We start from the raw sequence: 25,841 nt of genomic DNA, 5'->3' as shown, positions 1-25,841 counted from the left end.
CATGTCAGAGTCTCGTCAATGTATGTCCAAGGGTTTGGAGGATAGAGACATTTTAATTTTTCGAGATTATTCGAAAGTCAATTTTTGAAAAGGCAAATATCTCCCGATCTGTATTAATCTGAGAGACAAAACTTATGTCACTTTGAGGGAACGTATATGTCAACTTCATGTCAGAATCTCGTCAATGTATGTCCAAGGGTTTGGACGATAGAGACATTTTAATTTTTCGAGATTATTCGCAAGTCAATTTTTAAAAGGCAAATATCTCCCGATCTGTAGGCATCTGACAGACAAACCTTATGTCACTTTGAGGGAACATATATGTCAACTTCCTGTCTGAGTCACGTCAATGTATGTCGAAGGGTTTGGAGGATAGAGACATTTAAATTTTTAGAGATTATTCGAAAGTCAATTTTTAAAAGGGAAATATTTCCCGATCTGTAGGAATCTCAGAGACAAAACTTATGTAACTTTGAGGGAACGCATATGTCAACTTCATGTCAGAGTTTGGTCAATGTATGTCCAAGGTTTTGGACGATAGAGACATTTTAATTTTTCGAGATTATTCGAAAGTCAATTTTTAAAAGGCAAATATCTCCCGATCTGTAGGCATCTGAGAGACAAACCTTATGTCACTTTGAGGGAACGCATACGTCAACTTCATGTCAGAGTCTCGTCAATGTATGTCCAACGGTTTGGAGGATAGAGACATTTTCATTTTTCGAGATTATTCGAAAGTCAATTTTTGAAAAGGCAAATATCTCCCGATCTGTATTAATCTGAGAGACAAAACTTATGTCACTTTGAGGGAACGTATATGTCTACTTCATGTCATAGTCACGTCTATGTATGTCGAAGGGTTTGGAGGATAGAGACATTTAAATTTTTAGAGATTATTCGAAAGTCAATTTTTGAAAAGGCAAATATCTCCCGATCAATAGGAATCTAAGAGACAAACCTTATGTCACTTTGAGGGAACGTATATGTCAACTTCATGTCAGAATCTCGTCAATGTATGTCCAAGGGTTTGGACGATAGAGACATTTTAATTTTTCGAGATTATTCGCAACTTCATGTCAGAATCTCGTCAATGTATGTCCAAGGGTTTGGACGATAGAGACATTTTAATTTTTCGAGATTATTCGCAAGTCAATTTTTAAAAGGCAAATATCTCCCGATCTGTAGGCATCTGAGAGACAAACCTTATGTCACTTTGAGGGAACGCATATGTCAACTTCATGTCAGAGTCTCGTCAATGTATGTCCAAGGGTTTGGAGGATAGAGACATTTTAATTTTTTGAGATTATACGAAAGTCTATTCTTAAAAGGCAAGTATCTCCCGATCTGTAGGAATCTGAGAGACAAACCTTATGTCACTTTGAGGGAACGTATATGTCAACTTCATGTCAGAATCTCGTCAATGTATGTCCAAGGGTTTGGACGATAGAGACATTTTAATTTCTCGAGATTATTCGAAAGTCAATTTTTAAAAGGGAAATATCTCTCGATCTGTAGGCATCTGAGAGACAACCTTATGTCACTTTGAGGAAACGCATATGTCAACTTCATGTCAGAGTCTCGTCAATGTATGTCCAAGGGTTTGGAGGATAGAGACATTTTAATTTTTCGAAATTATTCGAAAGTCAATTTTTGAAAAGGCAAATATCTCCCGATCTGTATTAATCTGAGAGACAAAACTTATGTCACTTTGAGGGAACGTATATGTCAACTTCATGTCATAGTCACGTCAATGTATGTCTAAGGGTTTGGAGGATAGAGACATTTAAATTTCTAGAGATTATTCGAAAGTCAATTCTTAAAAGGCAAATATCTCCCGATCTGTAGGAATCTCAAAGACAAAACTTATGTCACTTTGAGGGAACGTATATGTCAACTTCCTGGCAGAGTCACGTCAATGTATGTCCAAGGGTTTGGAGTATAGAGACATTTATATTTTTAGAGATTATTCGAAAGTCAATTTTTAAAAGGCAAATATCTCCCGATCTGTAGGAATCTGAGAGACAAAACGTATGTCACGTAGAGGGAACGTATATGTCAACTTCATGTCAGAATCTCGTCAATGTATGTCCAAGGGTTAGGACGATAGAGACATTTTAATTTTTCGAGATTATTCGCAAGTCAATTTTTAAAAGGCAAATATCTCCCGATCTGTAGGCATCTGAGAGACAAACCTTATGTCACTTTGAGGGAACGCATATGTCAACTTCATGTCAGAGTCTCGTCAATGTATGTAGAAGGGTTTGGAGGATAACGACATTTTAATTTTTCCAGATTATTCGAAAGTCAATTTTTAAAAGGCAAGTATCTCCCGATCTGTAGGAATCTGAGAGACAAAACTTATGTCACTTTGAGGGAACGTATATGTCAACTTCATGTCAGAATCTCGTCAATGTATGTCCAAGGGTTTGGACGATAGAAATTTTAATTTCTCGAGATTATTCGAAAGTCAATTTTTAAAAGGGAAATATCTCCCGATCTGTAGGCATCTGAGAGACAAAACTTATGTCACTTTGAGGGAACGCATATGTCAACTTCATGTCAGAATCTCGTCAATGTATGTCCAGGGGTTTGGACGATAGAGACATTTCAATTTTTCGAGATTATTCGAAAGTCAATTTTTAAAAGGCAAATATCTCCCGATCTGTAGGAAGCTAAGAGACAAAACTTATGTCACTTTGAGGGAACGTATATGTCAACTTGCTGTCAGAGTCACGTCAATGTATGTCCAAGGGTGTGGAGGATAGAGAGATTTAAATTTTTAGAGATTATTCTAAAGTCAATTTTCGAAAAGGCAAATATCTCCCGATCAATAGGAATATAAGAGACAAAACTTATGTCACTTTGAGGGAACGTATATGTCAACTTCATGTCAGAATCTCGTCAATGTATGTCCAAGGGTTTGGACGATAGAGACATTTTAATTTTTCGAGATTATTCGAATGTCAATTTTTAAAAGGCAAATATCTCCCGATCTGTAGGCATCTGAAAGACAAACCTTATGTCACTTTGAGGGAACGTACATGTCAACTACATGTCAGAATCTCGTCAATGTATGTCCAAGGGTTTGGACGATACAGATTTTTTAATTTTTCGAAAGTCAATTTTTAAAAGGAAAATATCTCCCGATCTGTAGGCATCTGAGAGACAAACCTTATATCACTTTGAGGGAACGCATATGTCAACTTCATGTCAGAGTCTCGTCAATGTATGTCCAAGGGTTTGGAGGATAGAGACATTTTAATTTTTCGAGATTATTCGAAAGTCAATTTTTGAAAAGGCAAATATCTCCCGATCTGTATTAATCTGAGAGACAAAACTTATGTCACTTTGAGGGAACGTATATGTCAACTTCATGTCACAATCACGTCAATGTATGTCCAAGGGTTTGGAGGATAGAGACATTTAAATTTCTAGAGATTATTCGAAAGTCAATTTTTAAAAGGCAAATATCTCCCGATCTGTAGGAATCTCAGAGACAAAACTTATGTCACTTTGAGGGAATGTATATGTCAACTTCCTGGCAGAGTCACGTCAATGTATGTCCAAGGGTTTGGAGTATAGAGACATTTAAATTTTTAGAGATTATTCGAAAGTCAATTTTTAAAAGGCAAATATCTCCCGATCTGTAGGAATCTGAGAGACAAAACTAATGTCACTTTGAGGGAACATATATGTCAACTTCCTGTCTGAGTCACGTCAATGTATGTCGAAGGGTTTGGAGGATAGAGACATTTAAATTTTTAGAGATTATTCGAAAGTCAATTTTTAAAAGGGAAATATTTCCCGATCTGTAGGAATCTCAGAGACAAAACGTATGTCACTTTGAGGGAACGTATATGCAAATGTCCTGTCAGAGTCACGTCAATGTATGTCCAAGGGTTTGGAGGATAAAGAAATTTTAATTTTACGAGATTATTCGAAAGTCAATTTTTAAAAGGCAAATATCTCCCGATCTGTAGGAATGTGAGAGACAAAACTTATGTCACTTTGAGGGAACGCATATGTCAACTTCATGTCAGAGTTTGGTCAATGTATGTCCAAGGTTTTGGACGATAGAGACATTTTAATTTTTCGAGATTATTCGAAAGTCAATTTTTAAAAGGCAAATATCTCCCGATCTGTAGGCATCTGAGAGACAAAACTTATGTCACTTTGAGGGACCGTATATGTCAACTTCCTGTCAGAGTCACGAAAATGTATGTCCAACGGTTTGGAGGATAGAGAAATTTAAATTTTTAGAGATTATTCGAAAGTGAATTTTTGAAAAGGCAAATATCTCCCGATCAATAGGAATCTAAGAGACAAACCTTATGTCACTTTGAGGGATCGTATATGTCTACTTCATGTCATAGTCACGTCTATGTATGTCGAAGGGTTTGCAGGATAGAGACATTTAAATTTTTAGAGATTATTCGAAAGTCAATTTTTAAAAGGCAAATATCTCCCGATCTGTAGGCATCTGAGAGACAAAACTTATGTCACTTTGAGGGAACGTATATGTCAACTTCCTGTCAGAGTCACGTCAATGTATGTCCAACGGTTTGGAGGATAGAGAAATTTAAATTTTTAGAGATTATTCGAAAGTGAATTTTTGAAAAGGCAAATATCTCCCGATCAATAGGAATCTAAGAGACAAACCTTATGTCACTTTGAGGGAACGTATATGTCAACTTCATGTCAGAATCTCGTCAATGTATGTCCAAGGGTTTGGACGATAGAGACATTTTAATTTTTCGAGATTATTCGCAAGTCAATTTTTAAAAGGCAAATATCACCCGATCTGTAGGCATCTGAGAGACAAACCTTATGTCACTTTGAGGGAACGCATATGTCAACTTCATGTCAGAGTCTCGTCAATGTATGTCCAAGGGTTTGGAGGATAGAGACATTTTAATTTTTTGAGATTATTCGAAAGTCAATTTTTAAAAGGCAAGTATCTCCCGATCTGTAGGAATCTGAGAGACAAACCTTATGTCACTTTGAGGGAACGTATATGTCAACTTCATGTCAGAATCTCGTCAATGTATGTCCAAGGGTTTGGACGATAGAGACATTTTCATTTCTCGAGATTATTCGAAAGTCAATTATTAAAAGGCAAATATCTCCCGATCTGTAGGCATCTGAGAGACAAAACTAATGTCACTTTGAGGGAACTTATATGTCAACTTCCTGTCAGAGTCACGTCAATGTATGTCCAAGGGTTTGGAGGATAGAGACATTTAAATTTTTAGAGATTATTCGAAAGTCAATTATTAAAAGGCAAATATCTCCCGATCTGTAGGAATCTGAGAGACAAAACTTATGTCACTTTGAGGGAACGTATATGTAAACGTCCTGTCAGAGTCACGTCAATGTATGTCTAAGGGTTTGGAGGATAGAGACATTTTAATTTTACGAGATTATTCGAAAGTCAATTTTTAAAAGGCAAATATCTCCCGATCGGTAGGAATCTGAGAGACAAAACGTATGTCACTTTGAGGGAACCTATATGTCAACTACATGTCAGAATCTCGTCAATGTATGTCCGAAGGTTTGGAGGATAGAGACATTTTAATTTTTCGAGATTATTCGAAAGTCAATTTTTAAAAGGAAAATATCTCCCGATCTGTAGGCATCTGAGAGACAACCTTATGTCACTTTGAGGGAACGCATATGTCAACTTCATGTCAGAGTCTCGTTAATGTATGTCCAAGGGTTTGGAGGATAGAGACATTTTAATTTTTCGAGATTATTCGAAAGTCAATTTTTGAAAAGGCAAATATCTCCCGATCTGTATTAATCTGAGAGACAAAACTTATGTCACTTTGAGGGAACGCATATGTCAACTTCATGTGATAGTCACGTCAATGTATGTCCAAGGGTTTGGAGGATAGAGACATTTAAATTTCTAGAGATTATTCGAAAGTCAATTCTTAAAAGGCAAATATCTCCCGATCTGTAGGAATCTCAAAGACAAAACATATGTCACTTTGAGGGAACGTATATGTCAACTTCCTGGCAGAGTCACGTCAATGTATGTCCAAGGGTTTGGAGTATAGAGACATTTAAATTTTTAGAGATTATTCGAAAGTCAATTTTTAAAAGGCATATATCTCCCGATCTGTAGGAATCTGAGAGACAAAACGTATGTCACTTAGAGGGAACGTATATGTCAACTTCATGTCAGAATCTCGTCAATGTATGTCCAAGGGTTTGGACAAAAGAGACATTTTAATTTTTCGAGATTATTCGAAAGTCAATTTTTAAAAGGCAAATACCTCCCGATCTGTAGGCATCTGAGAGACAAACCTTATGTCACTTTGAGGGAACGCATATGTCAACTTCATGTCAGAGTCTCGTCAATGTATGTAAAAGGGTTTGGAGGATAGAGACATTTTAATTTTTCGAGATTATTTGAAAGACAATTTTTAAAAGGCAAATATCTCCCGATCTGTAGGAATCTGAGAGACAAAACTAATGTCACTTTGAGGGAACATATATGTCAACTTCCTGTCAGAGTCACGTCAATATATGTCCAAGGGTTTGGAGGATAGAGACATTTAAATTTCTAGAGATTATTCGAAAGTCAATTTTTAAAAGGGAAATATCTCCCGATCTGTAGGAATCTCAGAGACAAAACGTATGTCACTTTGAGGGAACGTATATGTAAATGTCCTGTCAGAGTCACGTCAATGTATGTCCAAGGGTTTGGAGGATAGAGACATTTTAATTTTTCGAGATTATTCGAAAGTCAATTTTTAGAAGGCAAATATCTCCCGATCTGTAGGAATCTGAGAGACAAAACTTATGCCACTTTGAGGGAACGTATATGTCAACTTCATGTCAGAGTCTCGTCAATGTATGTCCAAACGTTTGGAGGATAGAGACATTTGAATTTTTCGAGATTATTCGAAAGTCAATTTTTAAAAGGCAAATATCTCCAGATCTGTAGGCATCTGAGAGACAAAACGTATGTTACTTTGAGGGAACGCAAATGTCAACTTCATGTCAGAGTCACGTCAATGTATGTCCAAGGGTTTGGAGGATAGAGACACTTTAATTTTTCGAGATTATTCGAAAGTCAATTTTTGAAAAGGCAAATATCTCCCGATCTGTACGAATCTGAGACACAAAACTTATGTCACTTTGAGGGAACGTATATGTCAACTTCATGTCAGAGTCACGTCAATGTATGTCCAAGGGTTTGGAGGATAGAGACAATTTAATTTTTCGAGATTATTCGAAAGTCAATTTTTGAAAAGGCAAATATCTCCCGATCTGTAGGAATCTGAGAGACAAACCTTATGTCACTTTGAGGGAACATATATGTCAACTTCATGTCAGAGTCACGTCAATGTATGTCCAAGGGTTTGGATGATAGAGACATTTTAATTTTTCGAGATTATTCGAAAGTCAATTTTTGAAAAGGCAAATAAGTCCCGATGTGTAGGAATCTGAGAGACAAAACTGATGTCACTTTGAGGTAACGTATATGTCAACGTCATGTCAGAGTCACGTCAATGTATGTCCAAGGGTTTGGAGGATAGAGACATTTTAATTTTTCGAGATTATTCGAAAGTCAATTTTTGAAAAGGCAAATATCTCCCGATCTGTAGGAATCTTGAGAGACAAAACTTATGTCACTTTGAGGGAACGTATATGTCAACTTCATGTCAGAGTCACGTCAATGTATGTCCAAGGGTTTGGAGGATAGAGACATTTTAATTTTTCACTTTTATTCGAAAGTCAATTTTTGAAAGGCATATATCTCGCGATGTGTAGGAATCCGAGAGACAAAACTTATGTCACTTTGAGGGAACGTATATGTCAACTTCATGTCAGAGTCACGTCAATGTATGTCCAAGGGTTTGGAGGATAGAGACAATTTAATTTTTCGAGATTATTCGAAAGTCAATTTTTGAAAAGGCAAATATCTCCCGATCTGTAGGAATCTGATTGACAAACCTTATGTCACTTTGAGGGAACGTATATGTCAACTTCCTGGCAGAGTCACGTCAATGTATGTCCAAGGGTTTGGATGATAGAGACATTTTAATTTTTCGAGATTATTCGAAAGTCAATTTTTGAAAAGGAAAATAAGTCCCGATGTGTAGGAATCTGAGAGACAAAACTGATGTCACTTTGAGGGAACGTATATGTCAACTTCATGTCAGAGTCACGTCAATGTATGTCCAAGGGTTTGAAGGATAGAGACATTTTAATTTTTCACAGTTATTCGAAAGTCAATTTTTCAAAGGCATATATCTCGCGATGTGTAGGAATCTGAGAGAAACAACTCATGTCACTATGAGGTCACGTATATGTCAACTTCGTGTCAGAGTCACGACAATGTACGTCCAAGGGTTTGGAGGATAGGGACATTTGAATTTTTCGAGATTATTCGAAAGTCAATTTTTGAAAAGGCAAATATCTCGCGATCTGTAGGAATCTGAGAGACAACACTTATGTCACTTTGAGGGAAGGTATATGTCATAGACATGTCAGAGTCGCGACAATGTAAGTCCAAGGGTTTGGAGGATAGAGACATTTTAATTTTTCGAGGTTATTCGAAAGTCACTTTTTCAAAGGCATATATCTCGCGATGTGTAGGAATCTGAGAGACAAACCTCATATCAGTGTGAGGACACTTATATGCCAACTTCATGTCAGAGTCACGTCAATGTATGTCCAAGGGTTTGCAGGATAGAGGCATTTTAATTTTTCACGGTTATTCGAAAGTCAATTTTTCAAAGGCATTTATCTCGCGATGTGTACGAATCTGAGAGAAAGATCTCATGTCACTATGGGGTCACGTACATGTCAACTTCATGTCAGAGTCACGACAATGTACGTCCAAGGGTTTGCAGGATAGAGAACTTTTACTTTTTCGCGGGTATTCGAAAGTCAATTTTTCAAAGGCATATATCTTCCGATCTGTAGGAAACTGAGAGACAAAACTCCTGCCGTGTCTTCAAACTGTTGGTAACGTATCTGAAACACGCGTGTCATTGCTAAATGTACCTCTGCCTTTTCTTCACGGTGGTACTGTCTTGTCTCAATCTCGTACGTCTTAGGTAAATGTACTCTTGTCGTGTCTTATGGAATTCATCGGAATAAAGTATAAATATCACAAAACAACGCACTTGCATACAGCACACCAGCTCAAGGAACACAATACATCATCATACAGTAGCGTATGACACAATAAATTGCCATTTGAAATATTATAAATTCTGTGTGATGTGTGACTAATTTTTGTCTTAACAAACAAAATACGAGCTACAAAACATGCATGATGTGGGTGGGTGCGTGTTTGGGTTAATCTTCGTATGTATACATAGATTGGTAAATACATGAACGGATGGATAGTTATATAGATGGGTAAATAGATAAATAGGCAGACACATAGACAGGAGACAGAGAAACAGACACAGAGAGAGAGAGAGATAGAGATATTCAGATAGATAGAATAGATAGATTATATAGGTAGAGAAACCGAGATATCTAAAGCCGGCCTGATAATCTTTTATACTCCTACTATTCTGTGGCCTGAGTGAACAACCGTCTGTCATCAAATGTTATATGAGTAAGGATCGCTTTTCACTACATCCTCGAAGTTAATTCTGAAAATACCTAAACCCCATCTCTAATGAGTATTTGTATTCATAACATATTAATAATATAATTGGCTTCTTTCTCTAACTAACGAAACTAAAATATTTAATCCAAGAATGTATTCCACACATACTCAAGTGTATCCACTCATGTAGCCAAAAATCTATTATGTCATATGAAAAAAGTAACGCAGTCCTAATACACGCCATGTGGGACGCTTGGCTGGAGAGGCAGTACAGTGTATACACAAAAGAATGGTGCGGTTTGAAACGTTAATAAAAAATTTATTTACCAACTTAAATGTGCACAACATACACCGTCAGCGGCGGCAACTATCAAAGTTTCTCATGCGTTCATTACAATCCTTCAATGTGTGCATCCTGGATCACACGACACACATCCACACGGTAATCAAACTCATCCCAGACCAGCGCTGTGGAAAGACACGGTTGAGAAGCACTCGTACATTCCTGTGAAAATGTCCAGTTGTAGAATGTAATCGTCATAATTGGTATTCAGTTGGAGTAACAACCAGCTTTCCAACATGTCCAGAAATGAGTCGCTGTCTAAGTTGCTTCAGCGAAGAAAGATGGGCCGTGCACTTTTTTGCTGGACACCGCACAGAAAACGTTGACTTTTGGAGAGTCACGCTGGTGCTCGGTTCCCCAGATACGGACATCGTGTATGTTCACCTTGCCACTGATGTGGAATGTGGCTTCATCGGAGAAGATCAGTCTTTCGACGAACCGCATCTCCTCGCAAAAGCGTCGCCTTTTCACTTTGTCTGATGGTTTAAGGGCCTGCACCAATCGCAATCTTGTACGGTTTGGCATTTCCAATTCACTGCTTCCTCTGGCCACTGACTTGCGGGGACTTCGCTGAAACGCCTCACGAACTCTTTCAATGTTGTCATCAGTCATACGAGGTCGACCAGGACTCTTGCCTTTACAGCATCCAGTTTCTACAAACTGCTTATGTTATTCTTGTGTGGTGCGTCTTTTTGAAACCGTGCACGAAACTCACGCTCTGGACACCTCAAAACGGAGCACACAGAAAGCCTTCTCCTGCTGCAACGCCATCTTTGAAACTGGCCCCGCGGCCACGCAGTAAGCATGAGAAACTTGGACAGTTGCCGCCGCTGACGGTGTGTATGTTGTGCCCGTGTAGGGTTAGAAATAATTTTGTTATTAACTTTTGAAACCGCGCCATTCTTTCTTGTATACCCTGTAATTGTCCTCCTTCACTTCATACATGTCAAAAATTTAAAATTAAACTATATTAAGTACACATTTATTTCTGCAGTAATTTTTAACTAAATTATGATATCAATCTTATACCGCATTGAATCAAAGAAGCTACTCAGGCACCTAGTCTACAAATTATGTCTACCGATGTTCATTCCCATGTTCACAGCAGCTGTTAATATACATTATATTATCTTCACATCCAATTTTATGTCTTCCCTTCGGGGTTTTTTTCAGACCCAAAATCCGTATTCACTTGTAATTTCTAAGTCATCCCCGATTTTTACAACGATTAATACTTTATTTCTGGATCCTCTGCAAGTCCGCGGTTCAACTACCGACAGCGACACAATCAAGTTCGGTCCAATTCAATAATATACACAGAAGATACCGTGAATTTTTCCTTCGGGTAAAACCGGCTGGAACGTGATGCTGTCCACGTATCTCCATCTAGCTAGCTGTTAAAGATGCACGTACCTAAACCTTCAATAACCCATACGCCTTCATGCCGTAGTGCGTAATTAAACACGGACGCAACTTATCTTTAAAAAGAAATTAGTCTATCACGTGTAAGTAATAAGATGATGAGAAAGAACGAGATGATGAAGATTTGCAATTCGTTTTCCTTCAAGGATGGAAATAAAGACTTCATTAGATAAAACCTCTCAACTACGGGATACTGGCAAAAACTAAGCTACAAACTACTACGACTACTGCAACATTGAAGAGATAAATTTCACCCACCAGCGATGAACTGGAGGTTTCTTAGATGACGTCGTCGCTGGACATGGCAATCGTCCGTTGTTTCTCGTGTCGTCTGCTACAAGTTCACTCACGTTTCAGAGCTACGCGCTGCCTCCATTCACAAAGCAATGAGCAATTTGAGTTGACGTCTTTTTTTTGGGGGGGGGGAGGCTCTCTATGACTTCTGTATTATTTGATTTATATATAATATGAGCGACGTTCTTTGCAAATGACTTGACAATGCGAGCTTTCATAAGTCTGAAAGAACAAGGGAATTAATAGAAAGTGTCGGATGCAAAGTTGTATTTTTGCCGCCAAACTCGCTAGATTTAAATCCAATTGAGAACTTTTGGTTTGTCATCAATGCACACTTGAATTTGCTAGTACGCTAATATATAATTAATAATTATAATGTAACAAGTCATGGAAATTTTAGCTGCTGTTAAAATCTGATCTCATTTAAAGTCAACTCATATGCGAAAATTTAAAGACGAAATAGTGACATATGTCGTTCTTCTACCTGTTATAAAGGGTGATGGAAACAAAGGTATACAAGCAAGTGTTACAGTTTCCGTTGTTTCTACAATCGGAAAAAATAAAAGTACAAGTTATTTATTTATTTATTTATTAAATAACATCTTGAACATAAAACAATCTGAAAACTTCATTTAAAATCTCAGCGTCTGGCGTTTCACTTATTTCGCCTTCAAAAAGACTATATTATTTTATTCACACTTAATTTGCATGTGATTTCGTTGTCCACTACGTCTCGTCCCTAATTTCAGTGTGAATCTCCCATCAATCCACACTTTAATGTCCTAGTACCGATGCCTACGATACTATAAAATTTCAATCATTTCTCAATTACTTTCACTGAATGAACTTTGTCTACGTCAGAGGTGGTCAAATTTGGACTGTACGTCTGTCCTGCAATATGATTGTAATCTAAGGGCAAAGCTATGTAAATAAACAACGATTAGTTTTCAGCCCCATGAAATTTTCCAAATTGAAAATCTTCCCCGCTTTATAGTTTGTGTTAGCAGACGCTTAAGTCACCTCAAAATTACTTAACTTGAAAAGCTAGCCGTTACTCAGATCATCAAAACAGAAAATCCCCACTTTTTAAAATCCTCAATGTCTTCTATATATGCTTTACCGAAGCCCACCACTGCAACTTAACGCATGGTCTGTGACCTCACACCCTCAACATTTCTAATATTGTGGGCAAACTAACTGCGTCTTTGCTGGATTCCGCTGATATTCCGTTGCAGCGCAGCGGCTGGACTGCAGGGTCGATGATGTTGTTAGTGGTTAAGAATGCATGCAGCTACAACTCTACTCTAACCCGTCTATCCTCTGAGAGTAGGAAGAAGGCGAAAACGAAGAAAAGAAAGAAGAAAAAGAGTAAATAGAAAGAATCTGAATTCATTTTGCTCAAGGGATGGAAACAGCAAAACATTAATTGGAGACTCAAAATTAAGGAACATTGGAAGGAGTTTAACCCCTGCACCCCAGGCGTTAGTCGTGTGTTAATTTAAAATTAAAGTAATTCGTTTCACTCGCCAGCAAAGATGGTAGGAACGAAATATGCCGGAGAGATGACCGCCGACACTGGAAACACGACAAGAGTGCAGCGTCCGGGTGGAAGCGGCTGCGTGTAGACGCAACCGCACGGGTGAAAATGCCATGAAGATCCTCCTCTGAGTTTCGGAACCACGAAGATTCACTCGCCTTTCCCCTGAAACCAGACAGAATGTCCCATATAATGACAAGAATTTATATGTAGGGTCTGAAGCTCCATATTATTTAACAGTTTATTAACATTAATTACGATGATAGCAAACCAAATTTAAACATAACAGTGTGTTGTTCATTAATATTTACAACTTTTATTTATCAGACTAGAAGACAAAAGATTCTAAATTCATGGTCAACGTTATTTTGATTAGAACATACAAACAGCTTGGTTGAAAGTTATCTCCTAAACACAACACACTCTTTTCTGAAATGCTAGACTAATTATAGAAAAAGCACTCATTAAAAGCAGCTTGGGGGGGGGGGGCGGGGGGATGCGGGTATTATCTGTCCCGACACTACGCCTCGGCCTCGCAAGATAGAAATTTGTGCCTTACATCTTCAATCTGCGCGTAAATTGATATCTCCTGTTCTCACTGTGGTGATTGTGATGATTAAGTTTACCGACGTTTAGGAAGTGATATTGCTACCTCCATCATAACAGCGATGATGGTGGGCCCTTGTGATGACGCAACATCACAAAAGACATTCATAAAACATTCTTCGGTTATGATTATTTGCTCCCAAGTGATTTTGGACCTTACGGGATAACATTTATAAATAACCGTTGCCATGGTAACGCTGCTAAGAGATGTTGGGTCTAATCGGATAATTCTTATGATTATTATTGTTTACTACTTTACATTTTTGCCGTCATTCTTAGCGGGCAATTTATTAGTCTTAAAATTTTGTCCGTTACACCCCATAAGATGGCAGGATTCTTCTAAAAGATGAACTTGAAATTACATTGAATAAAGCGATAGCTGTCTACATTTAATGTGTCTTAAAATATGCTTCAGAATACTAAAAATCACGAGAAAGATCTCTAACGATAGTCTGTCGACGGGGAGAGATTCGAACCCGAAACCTATCGAGTAGGACAACTCAATATTTACTTCTTGTATGTTTACTTACCCAACACTCCTGATCTGTGGAACTAACCCTGACCGATCATTAAACAGACTACGTGCATGATGAGGGACCATTACATCAAAGGAAGACAGTGATTTCTATCTACACCAAGACATTCCAACAGCACCAGGTTCTAGCCAGTGTGCTCAACGGTTAAACGGGTACGGGGTTACTGCGACCTGCGGTAAACATCTGACCAGTAACGAAGTATTACGGAACAGAGAATGACGTCCACACGTTCATAATCCCATGCTCTGGCAAAACAGATACGGGTGTAATTTTTCAATATTCGATTTAAAAGAAATTGGATAATAATCATTTTATGCGGAAAAGTTTACAAAGATCTGAGAGATTCAAACAAGGAACAGAAATGTGATTAGTCCGTGAAACATTAAACAAGAATAATCTCTTTTAAAATTGACATATTGCAGAGGATATAGAGTCTGGATGTAATGACTCATACGACCCGGATTTAAAGAAATCAGATATTATTCGTTCAAGTATCATGTGGAGTAACAAATATTTCATAGGAACATATTTCTTCCATCCTCAGGGCTAAAGATTGGTGAGCATTAATGTTACATTCTACAACTGGGAGGATAATATTAAAATTGTTCTTACGGAAATACTTTTCAAGGTTGCGAAATGGATTAATATGGCTCAGGAAAGACACCAGTGACGGGATTTTGTGAACACTACGCTGAACTTTCCATTCAAGGCGGATAATTTGACTGGCTGAGCCTATTGTTAGCTCCTAACTCCCACCTCAGAAATTCTCAAGACTACCTTTGATGGTCATATCGATGGCAAAGCATGTAAAATTTAAAAAAAAAGTTGTACGGCATCTGGTGTCATTTCAATAAAATAAATTCTTTCTAAAATAATTAATAATGCCATACACGCATACGATAAAAATAGAAATTAAAGTCTCACTGATTATTACAGAAATTTGGACATATAATAATAATAATAATAATAATAATAATATTTGCTTTAAAGGGTTATTTTGATCTGGGACCATGCACAGCTACTGTATAACTCACAGTCGAACGCACGTATATGTACGATGGTGTCCGACGCTACCAGAAGCTTGCTGGAATATCGGCTGGATACCGGCCTTGCGATACGACCTTAAGGTCAAAACGTGGCCCCCATTTCCAAACAACCATTCGCAGTCAATACTCTTCGTTTCTAACACGTACTACTAACATTACACAGACCGATTTTCGTCAAATTCGATATTAACTGTATGTCACTATCTGTTACCATCCATTGGTACTATCAGCCATGACCCTCGTTATTAATTTATGTATTAAAAGTACAAATCCACGATTAAGAATATCCATAAATTTAAATTTGCATGCATCTAGGACAAAAAATTTCTGAATGGATTAGGCATTGGACAAGGCAGGTAGCTCCAAAATTGACTTTCGATATTACGCCCGTGCGCACAGACATGTTTAATTTGTTACCATGCACTTGGGCAAACATTACACGGATCCCTAGGGTCAAATCAACAGGTCACGCCGCCATTGTGCCAATTCTTTCAAGTACTGCATAATTTTTTGAAAGCGTCTCCACGAACAGCGGAGAATTTTATGGAAGTGCATTAAGACGCACTCTTTCAACCAAGGTCAACAGTTCATGACAGGAAATAACAGAAAAAGATAATTATTTGTCTGAATTCGATTCTACAAGGAATTTAATCCATGGTTACACGTGATATGAGCAATGCGACAAAGTTGGAGAATGTGTAATATTCCTAAGAATTCCATTCACGCAGTGCATTTATTTTGACTATCTGCTGGTTTCTTCCAGCTTAAAACATGTTTTCAAACACAGCAGCAATTTCTTTCTCGTACTGAACACGTACACGTGTTCAACTTATCAAATGGGACACGAAGTGCTGGAAACAGCGACTTCTTCAAGTTTTGCTATTATTCTCGAGACAGTATTCAATGGCGCAACAAATATTCGAGCTGAGGAACGGCTGGATTTTAGAGCAACCCACACCTGAACGCGGTCCTAAATTCGTCAGAATCTGTCGAGAATCGATGAACCAATTTACTGTAACCTGAGTGTCAACCCATCCTAATCTTCGGAACTTATTAAAAACACAAACAGACAGAGAGAGAGAGATGCTTCAACTAAGTTAACAGTCCTATAATATTTCTTGATGATTCAGACAGGCGTAATACTTCGTTTCTCACTCTGTAAGACAATCCGAACTTGAAAACACTTAGGGAAAGAGATTCAAGAAGATTATTTACAAGCGAGTGGGGCGAAGTAATACTGAAAAAGAAAAAGGTATGTAAACGGTACATTAAGCCTTCAACAGAGAATGCTAAATACCAATTAGTTCAATTCTGAAAGTTTACTTCAACGTATGTACCAAGTGTTTTAATTATGATGCCTTTTATATTTATGGATTTTCTATGATTCTCGGAATAAACAGCGATCATTTCCTTAAACAGCGTTAACCAGTTGATCTTCGTAATGGTGAAGAGTTGTGTTTTCTTCGCGGTACGGACTGAATTCTTAAATATAATTCAGACGAACTACGATTCTCGGAATAAACAGCGATCATTTCCTTAAACAGCGTTAACCAGTTGATCTTCGTAATGGTGAAGTGTTGTGTTTTCTTCGCGGTACGGACTGAATTCTTAAATATAATTCAGACGAACTACAGCTTCATGGGGTTAATGATGCTTATTTTTTCATTTCAAAGAGCACACAAAATGTTAAGTTATGAACCCTCTTAGGAAGAAAATGAATTATTTCGGAAGATTTAGTAGCGGTGAGACTTAATATTAAACTGTGTTTTTGTATAAAGAGTATCTAGAGATGTGAATCAGACTGCAGTGACTCACGATAGACTCAAATTTCGGTTTCCTTGCACTTGTAAAGCTTCAGTTTCATTGATTAGGAAAATAGATCAGGTACTCAATTTGACGATATTTTATATTACTATACACAGAATAAACTGAAAGTCGACAAAACTGCAATTTTTATTAGCGAAGAGTAATTATAACTGTTATAAATTACGCCTTCATAATTTTCTGACTCGAGATACTGTAAACTGGTGCAGCTTTAATTCAATATATATCTCTACTGTGTTGCTACAAGTGGACTTGAATATCAACGCACTTCCTCTTGGTCTACGCTCCTGTATCCCATCACCATCCTTCGGGATACAACGCAGAACGATACTTCGTTCTGATGACTGCCTCAATCAAGCAAAGGATGTTGAAAATGTTTCTCCATATTTTGAGAACCTCTGCTCTACACAGCGCTACATTCTAGCAGCTCTGTCTAATTCCATCACCGCGTAAAGAACGCCTACTCAGTCGCGTCCCTGGCAGACGGCTAATCCAAATCAATACAGACTCCGTACGCAATACTCGGTCCACCTAACACCAACAGCATTTCCTTACGAAATTTATCCAACAGAAATGAAGTAAGGACGACCAGTCAGTTTTTAAAATTTCTGTGTCTATACACGAAGAGAAAGGCTTTGACCAGTTAAACGACTGTCAGCTACACGATGACTGCCGTACATGTTTACAACAAGACAGACGCAAGAAACTGGTCTCATACCGCAAGTGTGCAATGGTGAAGAGTTGTGTTTTCTTCGCGGTACGGACTGAATTCTTAAATATAATTCAGACAAACTACGATTCTCGGAATAAACAGCGATCATTTCCTTAAACAGCGTTAACCAGTTGATCTTCGTAATGGTGAAGAGTTGTGTTTTCTTCGCGGTACGGACTGAATTCTTAAATATTATTCAGACAAACTACGATTCTCGGAATAAACAGCGATCATTTCCTTAAACAGCGTTAACCAGTTGATCTTCGTAATGGTGAAGAGTTGTGTTTTCTTCGCGGTACGGACTGAATTCTTAAATATTATTCAGACAAACTACGATTCTCGGAATAAACAGCGATCATTTCCTTAAACAGCGTTAACCAGTTGATCTTCGTAATGGTGAAGAGTTGTGTTTTCTTCGCGGTACGGACTGAATTCTTAAATATTATTCAGACAAACTACGATTCTCGGAATAAACAGCGATCATTTCCTTAAACAGCGTTAACCAGTTGATCTTCGTAATGGTGAAGAGTTGTGTTTTCTTCGCGGTACGGACTGAATTCTTAAATATTATTCAGACAAACTACGATTCTCGGAATAAACAGCGATCATTTCCTTAAACAGCGTTAACCAGTTGATCTTCGTAATGGTGAAGAGTTGTGTTTTCTTCGCGGTACGGACTGAATTCTTAAATATAATTCAGACGAACTACGATTCTCGGAATAAACAGCGATCATTTCCTTAAACAGCGTTAACCAGTTGATCTTCGTAATGGTGAAGAGTTGTGTTTTCTTCGCGGTACGGACTGAATTCTTAAATATAATTCAGACGAACTACGATTCTCGGAATAAACAGCGATCATTTCCTTAAACAGCGTTAACTAGTTGATCTTCGTAATGGTGAAGAGTTGTGTTTTCTTCGCGGTACGGACTGAATTCTTAAATATAATTCAGACGAACAACGATTCTCGGAATAAACAGCGATCATTTCCTTAAACAGCGTTAACTAGTTGATCTTCGTAATGGTGAAGAGTTGTGTTTTCTTCGCGGTACGGACTGAATTCTTAAATATAATTCAGACGAACTACGATTCTCGGAATAAACAGCGATCATTTCCTTAAACAGCGTTAACTAGTTGATCTTCGTAATGGTGAAGAGTTGTGTTTTCTTCGCGGAACGGACTGAATTCTTAAATATAATTCAGACGAACTACGATTCTCGGAATAAACAGCGATCATTTCCTTAAACAGCGTTAACTAGTTGATCTTCGTAATGGTGAAGAGTTGTGTTTTCTTCGCGGAACGGACTGAATTCTTAAATATAATTCAGACGAACTACGATTCTCGGAATAAACAGCGATCATTTCCTTAAACAGCGTTAACTAGTTGATCTTCGTAATGGTGAAGAGTTGTGTTTTCTTCGCGGTACGGACTGAATTCTTAAATATAATTCAGACGAACTACGATTCTCGGAATAAACAGCGATCATTTCCTTAAACAGCGTTAACCAGTTGATCTTCGTAATGGTGAAGAGTTGTGTTTTCTTCGCGGAACGGACTGAATTCTTAAATATAATTCAGACGAACTACGATTCTCGGAATAAACAGCGATCATTTCCTTAAACAGCGTTAACTAGTTGATCTTCGTAATGGTGAAGAGTTGTGTTTTCTTCGCGGTACGGACTGAATTCTTAAATATAATTCAGACGAACTACGATTCTCGGAATAAACAGCGATCATTTCCTTAAACAGCGTTAACTAGTTGATCTTCGTAATGGTGAAGAGTTGTGTTTTCTTCGCGGTACGGACTGAATTCTTAAATATAATTCAGACGAACTACGATTCTCGGAATAAACAGCGATCATTTCCTTAAACAGCGTTAACTAGTTGATCTTCGTAATGGTGAAGAGTTGTGTTTTCTTCGCGGTACGGACTGAATTCTTAAATATAATTCAGACGAACTACGATTCTCGGAATAAACAGCGATCATTTCCTTAAACAGCGTTAACCAGTTGATCTTCGTAATGGTGAAGAGTTGTGTTTTCTTCGCGGTACGGACTGAATTCTTAAATATAATTCAGACGAACTACGATTCTCGGAATAAACAGCGATCATTTCCTTAAACAGCGTTAACTAGTTGATCTTCGTAATGGTGAAGAGTTGTGTTTTCTTCGCGGTACGGACTGAATTCTTAAATATAATTCAGACGAACTATGATTCTCGGAATAAACAGCGATCATTTCCTTAAACAGCGTTAACCAGTTGATCTTCGTAATGGTGAAGAGTTGTGTTTTCTTCGCGGTACGGACTGAATTATTCCTCTTGGTCTACGCTCCTGTATCCCATCACCATCCTTCGAGATACAACGCAGAACGATACTTCGTTCTGATGACTGCCTCAATCAAGCAAAGGATGTTGAAAATGTTTCTCCATATTTTGGGAACCTCTGCTCTATACAGCACTACATTCTAGCAGCTCTGTCTAATTCCATCACCGTGTAAAGAACGCCTACTCAGTCGCGTCCCTGGCAGATGGCTAATCCAAATCAATACAGACTCCGTACGCAATACTCGGTCCACCTAACACCAACAGCATTTCCTTACGAAATTTATCCAACAGAAATGAAGTAAGGACGACCAGTCAGTTTTTAAAATTTCTGTGTCTATACACGAAGAGAAAGGCTTTGACCAGTTAAACGACTGTCAGCTACACGATGACTGCCGTACATGTTTACAACAAGACAGACGCAAGAAACTGGTCTCATACCGCAAGTGTGCGTGTCTATCACCGGACACGCAACGTCTCTGTGATTGTCTGCATTTTCTCCTTTTCCAATCTTTCCCATCAACAATTCTCAAATGATCTGTAACTTTTCCTTTCTGTTTCCAACTCATAAAAGAACTCGATTCCTTACCGTACGTAGGGGGGGGGTTTCAAACATTCTTTGATTTTGGCGATATCGGTACCTTCGCGAAACCCCATCCACGCAGACCAGGCTTTACTCAGACACTACATTACCGTCGAGACATACTAATTTCTAATTTCCCACAGAACACTATCTACGAAAGTCATTATAATTTTTAATCAACCTCGAAATAATACATCACCGTACTCACCCGAGTCCATCGCTCGCTGGTGCCTCATCGTTTCAGACGTCTCGAGCCAGACGACGTCACAGAGCTGCGTCCAGGAGCGAGACGTGGTAAAATCTTCTGGTTCAGAGGTTCACGACGGCGATGAAGAATGATGATATCATAATCACCGTGAATGTGAAGAGGGCTCCGCCAATCACCTCAAAGCAGACATAATGACAAGAATTTATAATTACGTCGCTTCTGTACGTACGCTCTGAAACTCGATCAGTGGGCATTATCTGACAATTTCTCATTGTACTCACCGGAGTCCTTAGTTCGCTGCTGCTGTAATATAATTTTCGGGTTGTCGTGTTAGCGACCTCACGATGTAAGCGGCCGTCATCCTCACCGCACCGTAAACCTCAAGTCTTGAACGAGTGTCACGTGGTTGTTACCACTGACCTAGAAGGAGACGGAATGCGTGGGCAGAATCACAGAACAATCAAAACGTAAAATAGAATAATATCTCAGAATACTTAGTTCAGTGTTGCAACGTCATTTCGGCCATCTTGTCTTGTGTGACGTAGGCCAAGTCACGTTGTATCGGGAACAGCACGCAATATAAGTTTTTCTCTCAACGTACTTTCAGAACTCTCTACTTCAGAGGACGGAATATTTCATGCAACTCACCTTGAATGACTTAAGTAGGCTCTCGTTGTACAAGACGTAGCACCCGGGGACACACAACAGGACACATGTACTCTCGCCTGTGCGTTGCCACAGTCCTAGAGAAAAATATATAGACGATCTTATATCACGCCAGACACAAATGCCTATAAGTCAGGGTCATTATCTAGAGCCTCGTATTACCACCACGAAAGCTTCAACAACTCTTTGGCTGTCGAATAAATCGAGAATTAAACCAAACACAAGCTGAGACGTAATATCAAAATGGCCGACTGAAGCCCCAACTTACGTAAAGACTGCGTACATCCGCGCTGTACCGAAGCAGGAGACAGACAACCGGGAAAAACTCAACTTGTTCGGAGAAAACAAGTTTCGCGGAGCATGCTGGGAAAGGCAAAGATAAAAAACTCATCCAACTGGCGTCGGCAGAGATGACTAAGGGGCAGATAAAATTATACGCCCAGTAATAAAACACTAAAAGCGAAAACTCAATGATTTAATCGAATGAAACCAAATCGCGGGACGGAGGGTCAGTCTCAGACCGTAAATGGTCGTAGAGAATAAAACAAGGATCGAAAAACATAAAATAAACGGCAGCGTCCTCTGTGCGGGAACATCGGGACCCACCAAAAGCGCCGTCCCGCACAGAGGGTGCAAGAGGTTATTTTGCTTTAAGAGGTTTGTTTTAAGTTCCTATGACCACTTAGCGGCTGGGGTTGAGCCCCCCTGTCGGTATTATTCCATATCAATTACTGCTCTTTCGCTGCTGGTACAATTTTCGCAATTTTGAGTGGTCCTCTTATTATACCTAATCTTACTATGCTCTTGCTATATCCCCTAGACAAGATCTGTTGCCAGGTCGGTTAGTCGAAAGAGTTGAACGACTCGCCTCGCCCACGAGGTCCTGTTTTCTGTAGCGTGCGAGCGCAAAGCCAACGAGTTGGACTCGTCCGACTCGGGCGGTTCGTTGGAACCCGGCGCCCGGGCCATTGTCCGGAGCCGGGTCCGCGACTCTGCTCGCTCAAGAAACGGCCTGGGCCTCCACCTCCCTTCGTGGGGCGCGGGGGTTAGGGCGCGGGGGTTAGGGCGCGGGGGTTAGGGCGCGGGGGTTAGGGCGCGGGGGTTAGGGCGCGGGGGTTAGGGCGCGGGGGTTAGGGCGCGGGGGTTAGGGCGCGGGGGTTAGGGCGCGGGGGTTAGGGCGCGGGGGTTAGGGCGCGGGGGTTAGGGCGCGGGGGTTAGGGCGCGGGGGTTAGGGCGCGGGGGTTAGGGCGCGGGGGTTAGGGCGCGGGGGTTAGGGCGCGGGGGGTTAGGGCGCGGGGGGTTAGGGCGCGCGTTTTGAATTCTGGTTGTGGATCCTATGTGGGATAATATGGGGATTTTTGGTGGGGAATCCTGCAGGATCGTGGGTAATATTATGTGGTGAATCCAGGGGAATATCCTGGGAATCATGGGTTGCGATCGTGGGAAATTCTGTTGGAAATGTTTGGTGGCAGATTCTGCTAGATCTGGGTAGGGAATCCTTGGTGGAGATCCTAGGAAATCTGTGGGGAATACTAGGATGGTCATGGGGAGTCCTGGTAAATCCGAGGAATCCTGGAGGTGATTGTCTTCGGGGATCCTGCCGTGGTCCTAGAGGGCAGTGTCCAGGGAATCCTGGGGTCCTAGGGGATGCTGTGGTTCCTGGGATATGGTGATGCTGCAGGGATCCTGAGGGGATGGTCCCGGGGGGGGGATCCTGGGTAGGTGTGATCATGAGGGTTGGCCCAAAGAAGGGAATAGCCCTGGGAAGGGGTGCGACTGGGGTAGTGGCCCTGGGGTAAAGGGTGTGGCCCTAGGGTGGCTGGCTAGCAGAAATATTGGTGAGAAGGTATAACCTTGAGATTTTTTAAGACCAGTATCCTTGACCTATACGTGACCTCATTTTGACATGAGTATGGTCAATCAGGTATTTACCGTTTGGCATAAATACGTATGACCTTGAGAATTTTAAAGACCTCTATCTGGCAAACTATTGGGGCGATCTTGTCTTGACTTTGTCATGACCTTGACCTAACAGTGACATCAATGTTACAAGAGAATAATCACTCTGATAACTGATGAAGATGTGAGGGCGAAATAATGTACAACAGTGGTCCCCAACGCGGTGCCCGCGTTGATACGGAAAGAGGTTATACTGAATAATAAAGGCCGTTCAACCATGAACATTATAAAATCAAAGCACAGATCTCGACTTACTGACGCCCATCTTGACGATTGTTTGCGAGCAGCAACATCATCCTACTCTCCCAAATTTGTAAAACTGGCCGATAAAATGCAGCGCCAAACATCACACTAACTTCCCACTTGAGTAATAATAATTGTACTTATAAAAGTACGTATTTTTGATTGCGTGGTTTCTTGTATCAATAAACGTCGTGTTGTTTTGTGTATTATTTGGTGTCCATATCTTATTTGTCCAGAGAAAGGAAAAAAAAGGTTGGGGACCACTGACGTAGGGCAATACATGCCAAACATTATCATCAGTGCGTTTGGTGTAATCACGCACGTCTGCTGATATCGAAGTTTCAACGTTCCTACGTGCGGATATCCGTATATCCCATGTACACACAAGATCGAGATTAGATACATTTCTTTTGTACATTCATGTATGTCTGATGGTACTCATGTTGATATGGGTTGCCATTATCCACACATTGAAGGCAGATTCATATTTATTTATGACGGACTTTGCCACAGTACGTATGTTTTTGCCGTGTGGTATTCTACGTCCATACAGCATCCAGTTGATGTGATGTGTCCAGATGGGGGGGGAGGGAGGAGGTCATAAATGCAGAGGGAGTTAAAGAGAGAAAAGTAATGCCGCACCAGCTTGGCCCAAAAGTAATATTCTGAGCAAAAAATTTCGAAAACGAATTCCCACAGTGGCAAAGCGTGACTTTTTCAAAAGTGTTGGCCAAATCCCACTCCGGGATGGGGGTCAGGGGAGTTGAAACTTTGGCAGTTGAGCTTTTGGATCGTAATTTATCTTCCATGATGAACAATTAAGTGTTAGCAGTCGAGGTTTGGCTAACATCTTAGCTTGGTAGGTCATGTAATCCCCTACTTACCCCCTCAAACCAGAACTATATTGTAAGATTTGAGGTTTCCACAGCAGATATTGTTTCTGTCATAATTGCGTTTGCGCAAATAGACTGGGAGCTTACGCCTGAATGAGGTACCCATCAACGCTTGTAGGGGGAGGTATTCCCATGTGTCATTTCAGATAAATCCATTCAAACAGCACACCCAAGTTACTGCTATTCTTATGGGCACACGCTCCAGAAGCATCTATACGTTAATGTGATTAAGTCAAGGTTGTTTACAATGTCTTCCGTGGTTTAATGCGTCACTGGGACATACGATTGTGTGGGTCGTATTAACCCGGTCAGTATCGCACTCCATTGCAGCATGCTGCCACTACAAACAGTCCTACATATCGGGTGGGATATCTAGTTGCTACAGGTTTCAGCGTGAACTTGTAACTTAATCAGTACACGAACTGTAAAGAAGTTCTTGACATAAACTCGCACAGTCCTAGGACAATGGATGTAAAATAAAATGTCATACCTTTAGTTGCAACGAAGGTAACTGTTGCGAGTAGCGCCAACTGGGACAATCATAATTAATAAGAAAGCTGGCCATGTCGTTGACCGATTGACTAACTAACTAGATGGCTTACCGAACCCGAAGGTTCATCACCGAATTAACCAAAGCCCTCCACCGGACCCTGTCCTGGGCCAACAAAATCCAGTCTCCTTCAACTCCTATCTCCCACAGATCCCGCCTGACATTATCTTCCCATCTACGTCTAGGTCTCTCCCCCTCAGGCTTCCCGGTGCACACCTCTTGCCCCATCCATGCGCGCTACATGTTCCACCCATCTCATTCTTCTCGACTTAATCACCCTGACAATACTGGGAGAGGAGAACATCATTATGCAGTTTTCTCCACGCCCCATCGTCTTCCCTCCTAGGCCCAAATATCCTCCTCAACATCCGATTCTCAAACACCTGCAATCCGTGTTCCTCCCTCTGAGTGAGAGACCATGTTTTGCACCCATACAAAACAGGCAAGATTATTGTTTTGTATACTTTAATTTTCAGGTTCTTAGAAATCAGACGGAAGACAAAATATTTTGGACTGAGAA

At 39.8% G+C, this 25,841-nt stretch overlaps 1 protein-coding gene across 1 annotated transcript in view; it reads right to left on the bottom strand.

The window, feature by feature from the left end:
• LOC147874679 (transcription-associated protein 1-like) overlaps positions 1 to 25,841 on the bottom strand; it is a 207,114-nt gene that overhangs the window by 167,436 nt on the left and 13,837 nt on the right. The window contains exons 12-14 of the mRNA XM_087344576.1: positions 21,659 to 21,753; positions 21,292 to 21,430; positions 21,011 to 21,186 (exon numbers count right to left, since the gene is read on the bottom strand). The gene's annotated coding sequence lies outside the window, so the exon portion shown is untranslated. The remainder of the gene's footprint in view (positions 1 to 21,010; positions 21,187 to 21,291; positions 21,431 to 21,658; positions 21,754 to 25,841) is intronic.

The sequence above is a fragment of the Zootermopsis nevadensis genome, unplaced genomic scaffold (assembly GCF_977971745.1).
Source record: "Zootermopsis nevadensis isolate Lab colony 2312 unplaced genomic scaffold, Znev_1.0 Znev_ptg000007l, whole genome shotgun sequence".
Classification (NCBI taxonomy): domain Eukaryota; kingdom Metazoa; phylum Arthropoda; class Insecta; order Blattodea; family Termopsidae; genus Zootermopsis; species Zootermopsis nevadensis.
The sequence above is the reverse complement of the archived record's forward strand: the minus strand, read 5'-3'. Positions and strand labels throughout refer to the sequence as shown.